General features: G+C 35.1%; 2 protein-coding genes and 1 long non-coding RNA gene across 3 annotated transcripts in view; 1 reads left to right on the forward strand and 2 right to left on the reverse strand.

The window, feature by feature from the left end:
- LOC117196047 (uncharacterized) overlaps positions 1-17,450 on the reverse strand; it is a 79,073-nt gene that overhangs the window by 57,244 nt on the left and 4,379 nt on the right. The window lies entirely within an intron of this gene.
- Positions 1-17,450, forward strand: part of SOX2 (SRY-box transcription factor 2) — a 120,822-nt gene that overhangs the window by 52,325 nt on the left and 51,047 nt on the right. The gene's annotated exons all lie outside the window — the stretch shown is intronic.
- LOC125964567 (uncharacterized) lies at positions 1,063-16,128 on the reverse strand. The gene is made up of 3 exons (XR_007477717.1): positions 14,936-16,128; positions 11,628-11,715; positions 1,063-1,941 (listed from the first exon to the last, which is right to left on the reverse strand). It is a non-coding gene; the product is annotated as an uncharacterized LOC125964567 (long non-coding RNA).

Below are 17,450 nucleotides of genomic sequence, written 5' to 3' on the forward strand. Positions count from 1 at the left end.
AAAACTGTAAAAAGCTTCATCAAACTGAATTTCATCTTTGTTCTGTTTTCCAATTATATGTCAGAAATTTCACACCATGTAAATGTATGCTGAACTTCTGTTGCCCATAGGAAAAGAAAAAAAAATAGTAAGAGAAAACTTATGGCAGTTACAGTATAGGTACAAGGAGTTTACAATAATAATTTGTATTATGTATGGTAATTTATGAATTTTAACTGAGAAAACAGTAAGAGGCTTCTTATTCTGTTATTATTCACATACATTAAATATCTATTACATTCTAGTAAATATATTTTGATTTACTGGGCTCTCAGTTCTTATGGGATATTTTCTATCTGACCAAGTGATTGACCAGCATAGGAACAGTATGCAAATTCAGGAATCAATGGATCAATTATAAAATCTCAAGCTCTGTGACCTGTCCCAGAACTCAGCAATCCAGCTTCTGTCTACATGTACACAAAGATTTAAATAAATTTTTCAATTTTTAGTCAGTTTATTTGGTATAATATAGACAGTGTTTTACTGTTTCTAAAAAAAAAAAAAAAAAGGCGTAATTCAGAACCACCGGCTCTCATACAGATATCTGTCCTTTCACATGGAATAGGTCTTTCTTCAAACATATTTTTATTCAGCTCTGGGAAGTGGAGAATGAGTGGAAGCTCATGAAATGAAAATGACAAGAGAGAGGAAGAAAAGAAGAATAGGAAAGAAGATATTGTCCCAAGGAAGAAAGACAGTGGAGCTAAAAGTGAGTTTTATCTCACGTGTACCATTACCATAACTACGTAATAGTAATGCAATGTCACTGTCCATTTGTTTCACTCATTCATTCAATATGTATTAATACATTCAATCTGTATTCAATATGACTACTGAAAATAAGACACCATTAGGTACATCATTTCAATTTCACCTCATCAGAAAACAGATGGATTCTTCTTCCCATTTTCTATCTTTGTAACCATAAAGGGAAATTTAGTACTTGCCAGGTAGTATAAAGCATTTTAATCCATTAAATTAATGGGTAATATAGTCAAATTTTTTTCAAAATAAAATATATGGTGATAGATAGATACATGGACAACCTATGGACCAGGAGAAAATATTTGCAAATGATGTGACCAACAAGGGATTAATTTCCAAAATAAACAGCTTATGCAACTCAGTATCACGAAAACAAACAACCCAATCAAAAAATGAGCAGAAGACCTAAATAGACATTTCTGCAAAGAAGACAAACTGATGGTCAACAGGCACATGAAAAGATGCTCCACAACGCTGATTATGAGAGAAATGCAAATCAAAACTACAATGAGGTATCACCTCACACCAGTCAGAATGGCCATCATTTAAAAGTCTACAAATAATAAATGCTGGAGAGGGTGTGGAGAAAAGGGAACCCTCCTACACTGTTGGTGGGAATGTAAATTGGTGCAGCCACTACAGAAAACAGTCTGGAGTTTCCTTAAAAAATGAAAAACAGAGTTGCCATATGATCCAGCAATCCCACTCCTGGGCATATATCCAGAAAAGACTAAAATCTCTAATTCAAAAAGATACATACAAGCCAACGTTCATAGCAGCACTATTCACAATAGCCAAGATATGGAAGCAACCTAAATGTCCATCAACAGATGAATGGATAAAGAAGATGTGGTTCAAATCTGCCAGCTCCTTGATTTTGAACTTCCCAACCTCCAGAACTGTGAGAAATAAATTTCTGTTGTTTACAAGCCGCCTAGTTCATGGTATTCTGTTATAGCAGCTTGGACAGACTAAAACAGAATGACAAACAATAAACTAAAATTTAGCAAAGTTAGGTGGTATGTCAGATGGTTATTAAAGGTGAATAAATGCCATGGCTGTTGGTGGTGGCAGGGGCTGGAGAAACAGGGTGGTCAGGCAAGGCCTTTCTGAAGGAGATACTTGGATGAACACCTGAAAGAGGTAAGGAAACAAATCATTCGATATCGGGAGAACGCTTTAGGTGGGGAGAATAATATCATTTTTTCAATATATAATTCTATTAAAAGAAGGAGTGTGACCAATAGAAGAAGAGAAACTACATATGTAAGAAAAAATCCCAAGAGGATATATATTATACAAGGAAGTGAACAGTGATCATCTTTGGGAATCCGTATGATTTTTTCTCTTACTTTGATTTTGTTTATCTTAATGTTTTGAATAGCTGTTTACCAGTGCTAGTTACATAATTTGTGGAGCTCATTGCTAACTGAAATGTGGAGCTTTTGTTCAAAAGCTAGAAAAAAGTGCTGTTAGCAGTTCAGAAACATAACGCTTTTTCTTTTTTTTTTTTAACATCCTTATTGGAGTATAATTGCTTTACAATGGTGTGTTAGTTTCTGCTTCATAACAAAGTGAATCAGTTATACATATACATATACCCCATATCTCTTCCCTCTTGCGTCTCCCTCCCTCCCACCCTCCCTATCCCCCCCACAAGGTGGTCACAAAGCACTGAGCTGATCTCCCTGTGCTATGTGGCTGCTTCCCACTAGCTATCTATTTTACATTTGGTAGTGTAAAGCTTTTTCTTTTCTTCCACATTCTTTTTGTCAATTTGCCGTGGTGTTTGTTTTGTCATTTACTGTCATTCTAAACAAAGCAAAAATTTTTAATTAAAAAAAAAAAGATGTGGTATATACGTACAATGGACTATTACTCAGCCATAAAAAAGAACGAAATATTGCCATTTGCAGCAACATGGATGGACCTAGAGATTATCATACTAAGTAAGGTAAGCCAGAAAGAGAAAGACAAATACCATATGGTATCACCTATACATGGAATCTAAAAAAATAATACAAATCAACTTACTTACAAAACAAAAACAGACAGACATAGAAAATAAACTTATTATCAAAGGGGAAAGAGGAGGGGGAGGGATAAATTAGGAGTATGAGATTAATAGATACACAGCACTACATATAAAATAAATAAGGATTTACCGTATAGCGCACAGAACTATATTCAATATCTTGTACTAACCTATAATGGAAAAGAATCTGAAACTGTACACCTGAAACTAACACAATATTGTAAATCAACTACAGTTTAATAAATACAATAAAATAACCCACATCACAATGATACATTAAAAAAAAAAGATAGTGGCACAAAACCGCTCTATCACTGTCATTCACCACCATGCAGGGAGGAAGCCTAGATTCATTTAAGAATGTGCTCAATGAGTCAGTAGAAATTATTAATTTTATTAAATCTCAACCCTTCAGTACAAGCCCTTTTTAATACTCTGTGTTATAAAATGGGAAGTATGCATACAGCACTTGTACTGCATTCTGAACAAAGGACCGTTGATATCTCATGATACTATGAGTTGCACCTGAGTTGCAAGCTGAACTACTAGCGCCTTTTTTCATGGAACACCATTTTTATCTGAAAGAAAAAACTGCAGACAAACTATGGTTTATTCAGACTTGGGTGTTTGGTATTTTCCCAAAAGTAAAGCAAGTCTATAACCTCAAGGGAAAAAAATGACAGTTGCCAATGATAACTTTCAATGAAAACTACAATTTTGGAAAACCTGTATCCACTGCTGTGAGCATCGCAGCTTCCCAATACTTAAGTACTTTTCTGATGAGATCAGTGTTATAATTAACAAATGTGGTTTTTTTTAATATTGTATATGACATGCATAACTCAGTAAACCAACACTTTCCAACTGACCAATGCATGAAATTACAAAATCATGCATGGATAAAAGATTCATCAAAGTACAAGACATGCCAATAAATTTTAATATAACAAACTACAAAAAGTTCATTGATAATAGTTTCAGATTTCACACTGAAAATCACCTTCAAGAAACTATCACTTGTCGAGCTTTGGTGCAATATCAAAGACAAATATCCACGATTAACTGAAAAGGCTGTTAAAATACCTCTCAGTTTTCTAACTACATGTCTATGAAGCTGGATTTTCTAGATATACTGCAATCAAAACAACATTTTACAAGAGATGAATGCAGAACAAATATGAGAATCCAGCTGTCTTCTATTAAGTCAGACATTAAAGAGATTTGTACACATGATGATGCCACTCTTCTCACTAAATGTTTGTGTTGCAAAATATAATTATTTTTCACTTAAAAAATGTTATGTTAACATTTTATGGTTTTATGATAGTTATTTTTAAATTATTAAATATTTAACATTTTTATTTCTAATATGGTAAATAACAAGGGCTCTTTGGGATCCTCAATAATTTAAGAATATAAAGGGATCCCAAGACCAAAATGTTTGAAAGCTGCTGAAAAAGAGTTTGTCTCTCAGATCACTGAAACCTCAGATCAGTCAAGAAAGTCATGCGAATACCCTTCATGCGAATACCCTGATGTTTGCTAGGCACATACCTGTAATTTTACTTCTGCCTGGAATACTATGAGTCTCTCTCAGGAAAGAATAGGAGTAGAGAAGACACCTCAGAAATGCACAGTACAAGAAAAATGTTTCTTTTTTTATTATAAAATAATGTATGACAAAGACAGCCACTGTAGCAAATGACTGAAAACCACCTAAATGTTTGGTTTGTTGTTAGATTTTGAACTTCAGATGCACAGACAGCAGTTTGATCTAATTGTGGCCTTAATTTGTCTGCATGTTGTCATCATTGGTCCATGTATGATCCCTTTCCTTTGCTTTACTTTTTCTTCACTTTGCTCCTTACTTCACTCTTTCTTCAAGTTTCACACTCATTTCCCTCCTCTGAGTATTAACCCATTTTAAAGAGATGAGAATGTATATTTAAATGTGTATAGTATTACAAAATAGGTATAGTTGTTTTGTAAAGAATTATGTGTGTTCTATTTAAATAAATAGCATTTGTGCTATAGCTCTCATTATGTTTCCTATTTTATCTTTCATGATTATGTTTTTAAGATTTTTCCATGATCAATGAGTTCACTGCTTCTTACTGCTGCATAGTACTTCATAGTATGCATCCACTATATTTTACTTATTGATTAAAATTACTTATCGGATGCACCTAACTCTCTACCTCCATTAGTGATATTATAACATCCATGAACATGTCCTCACTAAAACTTTTGCTATTTCTCTGGAAAAACAGATCCATGAGTAAGATTGCTATGCATATGACTGTACAATTTATATCCCCATCAGCAGTGCAAAAATCTCCACTATTCCATATCCTCTCCAGTACTTGGTATTATCCACCTTTCTAACTGCTGCCATGCAAATACTTGTAAAATGATATTTTATTGTTGCTTTAATTTGCATTTCACTTCTTTATAATGAACTTTAGCAACTCTTCATATATTTGCTATTTATTCAGACAGCTTCTCTGAATTATCTGTTTAACCTCTTATGAATTTTTCTCTTGGGGTCTCCATATTTTTCATGTTGGTTTAAAGGGTTCTTGCATTTTAGGGATATAATCCCTTGCTGGTTTTAAACATGGCAAATATCCTTTCCCAATCTAACATCTGTTTGTTAACTTCATCTGCGGAACACTACATTGAACAAAATCCTTAACCTGTGGTGTACCCAAATCCAGCCACTCTTTTTTGACTTACAGTTGGTGCCTTTGAGATTTTGTTTAAAAACCCTTTTCTGGGGTGGGAGAGGGATAAATTAGGAGGTTGGGATTAACATATACACACTATTATATATAAAATAGATAACCAACAAGGACCTACTGTATAGCACAGGGAACTCTACTCAATATTTTGTAATAACTTATAAGGAAAAAGAATCTGAAAAAGAATATATATACACATATATATGTGTATATGTATATATGTGTACATATATATATATATAACTGAATCACTGTGCTGTATACCTGAAACTAACAAACACTGTAAATCAACTATACTTCAATCAAAATAAATAAATAAAATTAAATTTAAATTTCCTCCCCTTTGGTCACAAAGATTTTATTTCACATTTTCTTCTATTATCCTCTACTATCTTTATATCTTTATCTTTTTTTATTATATATATATATATATATATATTTTTTTTTTTTTTTTTTTTTTTTTTTTTTTTTTGCGGTACACGGGCCTCTCACTGTTGTGGCCTCTCCCGTTGCGGAGCACAGGCTCCGGACACGCAGGCTCAGCGGCCATGGCTCACGTGCCCAGCTGCTCCGCGTCATGTGGGATCTTCCCGGACCCGTGCACGAACCTGTGTCCCCTGCATCAGCAGGTGGACTCTCAACCACTGCGCCACCAGGGAAGCCCTATTATATATTTTTTAAAATTTTGGGCTGCGTTAGGTCTTCGTTGCTGCGCACGGGCTTTCTCTAGTTGCAGCAAGCTGGGGCTACTCTTTGTTGTGGTGCGCGGGCTTACCATTGTGGTGGCTTCTCTCATTGTGGAGCATGGGCTCTAGGGGTGCAGGCTTCAGTAGTTGTGGCACGCGAGCTCAGTAGTTGTGGCTCATGGGCTCTAGAGCACAGGCTCAGTAGTTGTGGCGCACGAGCTTAGGTGCTCCACAGCATGTGGGGTCTTCCCAGACCAGGGATCGAACCCGTGTCCCCTGCACTGGCAGGCGGATTCTTAACCACTGTGCCACCAGGGAAGTCCTATACCGTTATCTTTATCTCTCATATTATTAGGTCCTTAGTCTATCTGGAGCCAACTTTTACGTAAGTTAGCAGTCTATATTTTTCTCCATATAATGATCCTCACATCATCTACTAAATTATTTGCCTTTTTTCAATTGCTTTGCGATACAAGCATTATCATATGTCTTTATATATACCTAGATCTATTTTTAAACTCTCAATTCTGTTTTGTTTTGGTTTATTTACATATTGCTGGAACAACAGCATCATCATCACCATCACCATTTATAGCATGTCTTATCTGATGATTGAGGGTGACTGCTATCTTTTTGGCTCATCTTTTCCTATGCACATATTTAGAAATTTGGGGGCCATAAGCCATCCATATAAATTTTAGAATTTGTTGTGTTTCTCAAAATTCCAGTTAGAATTTTGATTGGAATTTCATTTACTTTGCATGTGTACTTGAAGAGAATTGATAACTTTATTAGGTTAAATCATACCCCCGTGCACATAGTATCTCTCCCCATTTATTCAAATCTTATTTATGTCCCTTTCTATTTTTCTACTAAAGGAAACAAAAAAAGGAGAATTTATGTTTCTTAAAATAATACCTTATTTTTATTATAAGAATAGTTTGTCTAAAAGGAGTGCCTTTTTGAGTTGATATACAAATATACAACTTCTGTTAATCTTGTTAAACTTTTGTTAGTACTCATAGTATGTTCATTCAATTGGATTTTCTATACAGATAATAATATCACCTTCAAATAATGATTTTTATTTCTTCCAATCCTAACATGCCTTTATCCTGCCTGAAAAGATAGGTGGGACCTCTAATATTGTTTAAATGGTAGTGAAAATTGTAAACATCTTTTTCTTGTTCTTCATTTCAATGGAAATGCTTCTAATTTATTCCAGTAAGTTTTTTGTAAATTGTCTGGGAAGTCCTTTGATACTCCTAATATTCTGTAAATTTTTCATAAATAAGTATTAATACTTTATTCTGAAACTCTTATCATAGAGAAGATGTTTTTTCTGTGTCTCATGAAATCATCATATGATATTTCTTCTTTGATCTAATACTAAAGTGAAATACATTGATACATTTTTTTCTGACGTTGAACTATCCTTTCATTCTTGGGATAAATACTACTCGATCAATATGTACTTTTTAGGGAATTCCCTGGCAGTCCAGTGGTTAGGAGTCGGTGTTTCCACTGGCAGGACCCGAGTTCAATCCCTGGTCGGGAACTAAGATCCCGCAAGCTGTGTGGCACGGCCAAAAAAAAAAAGTAATTTTTAAAATAAACTATTGGATTTGGTTAGCTAATATTTTGTTTAGAATTATTGCACTCACATCCATAATGAAATAGGTTTATGCTTTTCTTGTCTTGTATCTTCCTTATCTGTCTTATATCTTCATCATCCTTATCTTGATTTGATAATCAAGATTATAAAGCTTCATACAAAATGAGCTGGCCAACTGAGCAGCTACTTTCTTGTTCTTTTTTTTTTTCCATTTTCTGGAGCAATTTATATAAAATAAATATTATTTTTCCCTTGAAAGTTTTGTAAAATCCCACTGGAAAACCATCTAAGCTAGGGGCCGTTTTTGGTGGAGAGGTTATAGATTCTTTTTCTTTAATCATTATTTATACACTGACGTACTTTATAAATTTTGTATTATGTGAATGTATATGTTATGCAGAAAATTATAACACACACCTTTAAAAAACCAGAGAAGTAATACACAATAATGTTTTTAAATTCATACAACACAGTTTGTGCCAAATATCTTCCACTTGCCCATCCAGACGCTTTCCCACCCTGCTCTGCCTCAGGAGGCTGCCCTGTATAGGCATGTTGCCTAGACATCTAGCTCCCTGACTGGATTAGGCCAAACTGCAACAGGAAATCCAAGGCAGGGACAAGAGTATTGATTCTCCTCGTCTCCTTTCTGGAGGTCCCTTCAGGCTTGTTTCCTTCTTGACCAAAGTCACAGCTCCTCCCAAGGTGGTTTTCCCTCCACCACTCTTTGTCTCTTATTTCCAGAAATTGCTCCTTCTCTTCATCCTTTTGGGCCTTAAGGTGTTAACAACCCCGGGATACTACACTAATCTTTGTGGTATCCCAACACCTCATCCACATGTTTGTAAGTAGTCTCTTTATTAACCATTTTTGATTATCCTAATTTGAAAGTGCCATCTGTTTCCTCCTGAGATCCTGACTGATATGCAGGTAATAGAGAAAATCCACCTCCAACTCCTCCAGATTAACAATTACTAACAGTTTGGTGTATATCCTTCCAAACACAGAACATATTTGTGACACATATAACACCAAAAACATGCAGATAAAACACAGACAATGTTTTTAAAATGAGAACTTGTTTTAAAAAGTGAACATTTCTGGTTGCTACTGACGTCACCTCATTTTTTTAAACTCTTTCCTTTCTTGGTCCCTATAACCCTTCACAATTCTGACACTCCTTTAATCTTTTTGACAGCTCTACCTCTGTCTCCCTTTATGGACTTATCTTCTTCCATTTAAGTGTTCAGGTTCTGTCCACAGTTCTCTTCTCTCACAACCTTCTCTCTCTTTTGGAGACTGTGTTCCCCATGGAGATTCAACTATAATTACAATGCAAATGATTCCAAGATATCTGTCGCTAGTTCTGACCTCTCTCCCAAGTTCCTCCGTTTTCATCACTCTCCAATAGCTATATTCACCCTGAACAAACTAACAACTATTCAAATACAACAGGATCCAAACCAAATTCACATCTTTTCCACTAACCCAGTTCCTCCACTTGACTCTCCTCTTTCTACTCCTAATACCATCATTCTCCTTGTCATCCCAGCCCAAAATTTGGTGTCACACTTGATTCTTTTTTATTGCTATCCATCCCTTCTACTTTGACAAATTTTAGCAGTCCCTATAGCCACAATATTCATCCAATATTCATCTCCTCCTTTTGGTCACAACAGCCAAAATCGAATATGAGACTCTTATCCTGGAATCTCACAACACCCTCCCAACTCAGCTCCCCATCTCTAGTTTTTCCTCCCCTCATACCTAGCCTTCCAACAGACTGACAACCTAATCTTCCTAAAAAGCACAACATTTCTATTTTCTAAATTAAAAAATAACTGCCCAGTATTCCCTGAATTTTAGTCTCTACTTCATGGTTTATATCCAAATGTCTATACTCTATGACCTTAAACCTACACAAGCCTTTATCCCAGTACTTCCACCATACTCCTATCACAGAGCTTTAGCATATGCTGTTTTCTCTGCTTATAAAGTCTTCCTCACATCTCTGCTGCTTTAAATCTTTTAAGGTCCAGCTCAAATTCTACTTCCTAATGTGCCTCCCTTGAGACATTAGTCATATTCATCTTTACATTATATGTGTACTGTCATTTTGTTCACCAGATTAAAAGTTCCCTGAGGGTCGGAACTATTTCTTAATCATTTTTGTTTCCCTCACAGCACCTATGTAACCCCTTTACAGTACTGGTAGTCAATAAATAATAATTAATTCTTGAATTAATCAAAAACTGAAAACAAATCATCAGAAAGAAAAAAAACAGGTTTTCTTTCCTTTAATGAAGATTCAGAAACCATTTGCTTTTTGTGTTTTTTAAATAGTTTTTTTTTTAATGCATGCACGCCTATATTCTGTAACAGTTGTTTATTTTAAATTTTTAAAAGATTATAAATTATATAAACTACATACAGGAGACAAAGTCCAACATAAGGCATGATTGATCACAACATGAACCATAACTGTTGTATGATTTCTAACCTAAAGTAAGTATGACTTTGGTACAAGCCAGTCTTTCTTTAAAGAAAAAGGAGAATAAGAACCCTGGGCCTTTAACTGAAAGACTCTATGTGGTCACTTCCTCTTTAGTGACACTACTATCCAAACCTACTTGAATGGAATTACCTTAATTGTATTTTTGCAGATAACCAGTGCAAACAAAAAATAAATATGGTACTTCTGGCTATCAGAAGTTGACTGTATTGAGTGGCCAGCTCATCTTAAAAGCTACGCTATGAAGTGTTATACAGTATATAAATAAAAGAACAACTTGTGGCTTCACAGATGGAGTGACACAGGTGGCTAAATAATCTGTTTATTACTTCAGTGTGAAGAAAAGATTGAACATTTTCCTGCCTTCACTCCTTCCTTCCTAAACCCATCCTATGTGCCAATCACTATGGTAGGCACTGGGGATATCAAGTAGGAAAAAGATGTGAACCCTTCTTTAAAGGAGAGACAGAAAAAAAAAAAAAAGGAGAGACAGAATTATAAACAAATGATGGGAACATAATCTAAATGTAAAGTTTGTGCCAGGCATAGCCCAACACAGAAAAAGAAAAAAAATTATCATTACAAACAGTTTTATAGTTGAGAGCCTTTGCTAATCTAGTTTTCTATAAATTACTATAAAATATCACCCACCAGATAAAACCAGGAAAAAAGAATATATTATAACACTTAAGTATTTGAATAATTTATAATGGCTACATTACTTAGAAAACTTCAGTTCATTTCGGCAAAATGATGAGATCACTGGTCTCAAAATTGAAGAAAAAGCATATAGGGGCTGAAAAGAACATACAATTGTAAGTATTTAAAAGTGAGGGCTAAACTAATAAGGACCTACTGTATAGCACAGGGAACTCTACTCTATAATGGCCTATATGGGAAAAGAATCTAAAAAAGAGTGGATATATGTATATGTATAACTGATTCACTTTGCTGTACACCTGAAACTAACACAACATTGTAAATCAACTAGACTCCAATAAAATTTTTTTTAAAAAAAAGATTGTACTTTTACTATTTAAAAAAAAAGTTGAGCACTAGTCATAATTATTTTCTGTAGTCAGGAGGGAAAATGCCTGTTTACTTCATATTTTAACAGCATACTTACCTGCCTGAGATTTCTTATCTCTGAACTAAATAAATCATTTTAATTTCAAGCAAAGCCACAAAGCATTATTTCTCAAAATACGTATTTAAGTAATTGCTTACTTACTTGGCTTTTTCCTCTCTAGACTGTGAGCTTCTTCTAGGACAAAGATGATTGCCTATTCATCTTTATATCTACTGCCCAAGCACAATTCCTGGCACATAACAGAGAATAAACACTTGTTAAAGGAAAAATGTAAATACAGACCTTTAGATCCTTTCCAGCTCTCAATATTCGAGTTTTTTAATGCTCATCATTTGCATCCTTTTCTTATCCTCCTCCTACTGGTAAAAACAAGGGGGTATTTCCAAACAGCCTAATTTATGGTATATTGGTGTTTCAACAAACTAAAGCCTCAAGACTTACTAAGAAACTTTAATTCTCAAAAAAAATAAGGAAGGAAGGAAGGAAGGAAGGAAAGAAGGGAGGAGGGAAGGGGGAGGGAGGGAGGGAGGGAGGAAGAGGGAAGGAAGAAAAGAAATCTTCTATTTATATTTCAACTCAAAATTGTACACTTCTTGAAAATGTTCCTCTTGCTGGATATCTATGGGATACCTTAAGCAAATAGAGAACTGCACATATGGCCCTAAACATCACTTTAAATGACTGTATTTATTATTTATATTTTTATCCTCAATTTTGCTGTAGTTGCTGTGAATGGCTTGGAACATGCAAAATATGCTAAGCAAGAAACACAGCCCATACCTGAAGAGTTAGCAGTTGAAAGGCACAAAGAGGTACAATGGATTTAAAAGCCTCTTGAAGAACAGCCTTTTGCTGCACAGATGCCAGGCAAGACAGTATGTGGCAGGAAAAGAGTTGGGGAAACTGCTTTAAAAACCTATTAACTAGGGATGTGAAAAAGCAGGGAACAATTGGGAAAGGAGGGAGGTGCTCACTGCTTAAAAGGCTTTTAAATGTGACCATACGTTGGTTGGCTTTTTGCCTGCAACATAAAATGAGGATGGTGTACTGAATGGCTAGATGGCTGCTGGAGGTGGAATGAATGGTAGCTAGGCTAGGGAGTCAAGGCTGAATTTTGAGATGCCACCCTGGACCGTGTGCAGCTGTTGAGACAACTCTCAGCAATGGTTTAGTGAAGTAAACACAACATTCAGTCAGGCTGCTCAATCACCCTTTCATTTTTATGTTTTTCTTGATCCCATAAATATGTGCCTATGCGGTCTTTGCTGCAGATAACAAGGAGTTAATAAATTAGCCAGCCAAACAGGCAGGAATGGAGAAAAGCCACAGAACTTAGAATTGAACAGCTGACAGCAGATTCTGCAGGTGTGAGATGGGAATCAGCTCTGCATTTTCCATGTAGCACAATTTTCTCTGTCTGGGCTGTGGCCTGATTTCTGGCCCCTTCAGGACAAGCTGAGTTATAAGGGAGAGAATTCCAGGGGGCTCTGCTCTATGGTCTTATGAACTCTAACCTACTTTAAGAAGGAAGCAACCTCCTATGTTTAGACTGACAATATTACATGTTGGCAGTGGCCTTGTAAGATTTTAGTTTTATATTAGGAAGGAAAAATACTCTAGATGCCATCCTTCCTAAATAAGAAATGGTGGATTAAACTGCATAGCACAATGAATCATTCTCCTGCACTTGGGTGTCAAGGGGCAGCCTGCGCGCGCGTGCACAGACACAAACACACACACACACACACGTGTGTGTGTGAGAGAGAGAAAGGGGATCACTACTTGCACTGAATATATAAGTACCACAGCGGATAGTAAGATCATAACAGGGTAGGTGGAAATGAGAGAAATGGACTGCATTACAGTGCATATTTCTAATATACTAGTTTATCATATTCTTCTAATCATTCCACTTGCTGGTAATGGACATTCAAGGCTAAACTCCACATTGTGGCAGTTCTTCCAAATCTTTTTGACCTACAGTGGTAAAAAATACTAATTATATAACACTTGAAAGGGTTTAATATGATCCCTTGATTAACAAAACATTCCAGTGTTTCTTTCTGTATAGGGCTCTGGAGTGATACAAAAGTGATAGTGACTGATCAGATTAATAATAAAAAATGTTAATTTGACTTCTCTTTACACGGTGAGTATGGTCTACACATCCAAACCCTTTTGACTAAACTCTGTTATAAGGTATGTGTTTGGAATAAGGATAGAAAAACTCAGATCTGAGGCTTTTTTCTAGATAGGCTCCGGAAAGGAAAGGTAAATACCTTCAGTTATCAATATTCAAATTAGAAGCTGGTACCTACTATTAAATCTCATTTTGAACCTTCTCTTTCTCTGAGGCCTACTTTATGTCCCTAAAATCCTATGTTTCCAGTTTCTCCATCTAAAATGGAAGATCCTATGATTTAGACTATAAAAGATTAGCTACTTTCAGATATACTGCCCTTAGCGAGCTCTGAAAGTCTCCCCAATCCAAAAATATATTCCATTTTTTTGTGAAGGTCTAAAATTTCATCATTAGAGATTTAATATTTAGTGTCTTTGTCCCTTTATGACAAATTTAATTTCAAAACACACAAAAATTAAACAAACATAAAAATCCAAAAATATGTGTACTACAAATGTAATTTTTAATTATCTGTGGACTAAAGATCAGAAAGGAATATAGAAAATTTAAGTTATGTTGTTAGGTTGGTTGTATTATAAAGGACATTTTCCTTTAAAAGTTTCCCTTTAATGTGTTTGTAATAAATATCAGTAAGGAAAAAAATTAATATCACTTTTAAAGACTCTAATTCTGCTTGACTGCTATATCTCTCTAACCGTTGGAACCTAAAAAATAAAAACATAAAATATAAAAATTAAAAAAAAAAGATTACTCTCAGTTATATATAGATTTTGGAAGAAAAACATAAAACAACAAATATTCATTTAGGAGTTAATGTATATTTATTACGGGGGAGGCACTTTGTTGAGTGATACAGAGGATACAAAAATGACTAAGATCTGTGCTCACCTCCCCCTTCAAAGAGCTTCTGGCATAAAGCTAGTAACTTTAAAGAAAGAACACAATGTTATTACCAGTCATTACTACATTAGGTTGAATCTATTTATTAGCCATTTGTTTCAGATTTTGAAAACCGAAGGATGGAGCAAGCCTGGGACACTACCTAGGAAAGATCAGCCTGGATTAAGTTACTTAATGAAGGAAGATGAGGGCAGTGGGCACAAGCGGGGAGAAGCGATAGCACAAAAGAGGGAGAAGATGAGAGCACGCTGACAGCAAACTATGCCTATTTCAGAGGGTTGATTAGAGCTAGCTCTGACTTCCAGCAAATAATTTTCAACATATAAAATGGACCCTAACAAAGTATTATTTCTATCAATCAAGGAGAACCAAGTAATCAAGGAGGGATATTTAAACACAAATATACCTTCATATTCACAGTATAAACTCTGAGATAGTGTGTATTTCCTTATAAACCACCACTGTAGTGAAGATGGTTTTAATCCAATCATTTTGAAGCTCACTCTGATATCTGATATTGCAGATACCCTTGTTCTATTATTCTGTCCCAAATGTTTAAAACCTGATGGGAAAAAAGTAATATCCTTAAGGTGTAGAATTCATCATTAGAAATAAAGTATTTTCCAAGTTGTTTGGGAAATGGGTTAATTTCTCTTCCCCCCCCCCTCTCTTAGACATCAAAATACCTTGACTTCTCCTCAGTGGTAAAGAAATATGGCACTAAGAAGTACCAAATGAACTCACTTTAACAGACTTCAAAACAATACTACTAAGCAATTATTTTTAAATGTTTCTCTCTGCAAGACTAATTTCTTACAGCTGATAACTCTCTTTAGGAAGTACTGATTAAGGCCCTAAATTTTCATTTGGTCCCTAATACCCCATTTGGTAATCAATATCTTCATTTACTCTTCCCTGAATCCCCATAAGCCTTATTCTTCATCAGTATGTATCACATTTTTCTTTTCCTTTAGTCATTTTCTTTCATTTTTAATCCTTCCTTTCAGGCCAAGTTGTCTGCCTTTTATATCTATATTTACTTCCTCCTTCTCTTTCTCATTTGACCCTTTCCAGACCTTTAGATTATGAACGTTGACATCTGTGACTCACTTTTTTGCCATGCTGGCCCTTCATGAATAAAATTTCCCTCCTTCACAAGACTGTTCTAAGCAAGTATAATTTTAAGCATCCATGACTATTTTCCAAATAGATTCACTTCATTTGATTCTTCATGTGTTAAATCAAATGTGTTCAAGAATATGATTCCCTACTCCTATTCCTATTTAGTATTTTCTGTGAGTCTCCTTTATTATACCTTTCTATTGCAGTGTGGAAACTTGAGCTATCTGTGGTCTAGTCTGAACTGTACATGGGACAGTGATAATGACCTTCTGACCCTACAGTTCTTCCTGGCTGTGGGTAGAATTGATAGCACTTTTTCAATTTCTCCCTTGTCTTTGCTTGAACATACTGGAATTACAACCTCTGATAAAGGCAACATCCCCTTTGTAGTGGAAACAAAAGGAGTGTGTAATGAATTGGTTAAGATTACATTGCATGTTTAGATGATGAAATCCAACTGCAGCTCAATTCCTTTATTTTCTCTAGCTGGGCCCTATCTTTCAATAAGACATTATTGACTGGCATCTTCCCCAGAACAGGTGCTTTGGAATATAGTCTTGCTGCTTCGAGTTTACACTGAAACACAACTATTGTACAGGTCAAGGGAATCAGATGTGAGACAATAATTCCCAGTACCTTAGGATGAGCACTGTAGATGACCCATATCCAGGTGGCATTAAAACAATGAAGTGTCCCTGGATTTATATGACGTGCCAACCCTTTCAAATTAACTTTAGTTACGAAGATGGCAAGATGTGAATTATAGTTTTATATGCCATTTCTCTGCAAAATTCTAGGACTGAGAAGAGCAAGGAGAGGGGAGGGAGACAATTTTCTATAATTCATCAATACAGATTTTGCTACACTGACATTATAAAACGAATTATTAATCTTTGTGAATATGGAATCAATTAATGCCACAATTGTGTGGTATTAAACTCTTTTTATCACAAAACATATCACACCTTTGGTTGCTCTGAAAATCAAATTACTGGCCTCTTCTGCCCTCCCTCTTATTTAACTTGCACTTTTATCTTTTCAAAAAAATCACTTAGGATTTTGCTTTTCGAAATGGCACAATACCAATATTGGCTGCAGAAAATATTTAAAATGTGTGTTTTTCAAAGAATGATCAGATCACTTATTCATCTTTTAGAGCAAAATGACTATATTCATCTCAATTATTTTGCCAAGGATTGTAACACTAATTTTACTCTTTCTAAAAATTAAAATAGCAAATAGTTTATATAAGGTGTTGATAATTACCTATATTATTGTACTGCTGTGACAGATGTTGGCAAAAAAGCCTAAAATGCCTACAGCTGTGCACTCCATGACATCTAGTTTATACTCAGACAGAAGGCTAACAGATGTTCTGAACTGTCACTTTGCCTAAATGTTTTTAAGTCTAAGGACCTGCTTTATAATTCACCAGAGTCTGATTTTGTTTCACATAGGTCCTCAGAATTCCCATCTGTGACAATTAATGTTAAGGACATTGACAAATCAACCCCTGTGTTTTCCCTCTTCTTTAACAAACAGGCATCAGTTTATATATGAATGGTGGATTGTAAACGCTGCTTTTATGTACATCCTAGTTGTGAAATTCTTTCCTTAAACATAGATTTTATTGGGCTACCAGAATTCATGAAGGTCTGTTTTGAGCTGGTGTATGGAAGGAGCCAGGAAATCACCCATTCTTTTCTTTTCGCTAAATTTTATGTACCTTGTTAGTAAAATGTTAACAATCTCCAAAGACACTTATATTTTTTCCAGTGAATAAAAAACTGTTTCGTTAT

Source organism: Orcinus orca, chromosome 5 (assembly GCF_937001465.1).
Source record: "Orcinus orca chromosome 5, mOrcOrc1.1, whole genome shotgun sequence".
Lineage (NCBI taxonomy): Eukaryota > Metazoa > Chordata > Mammalia > Artiodactyla > Delphinidae > Orcinus > Orcinus orca.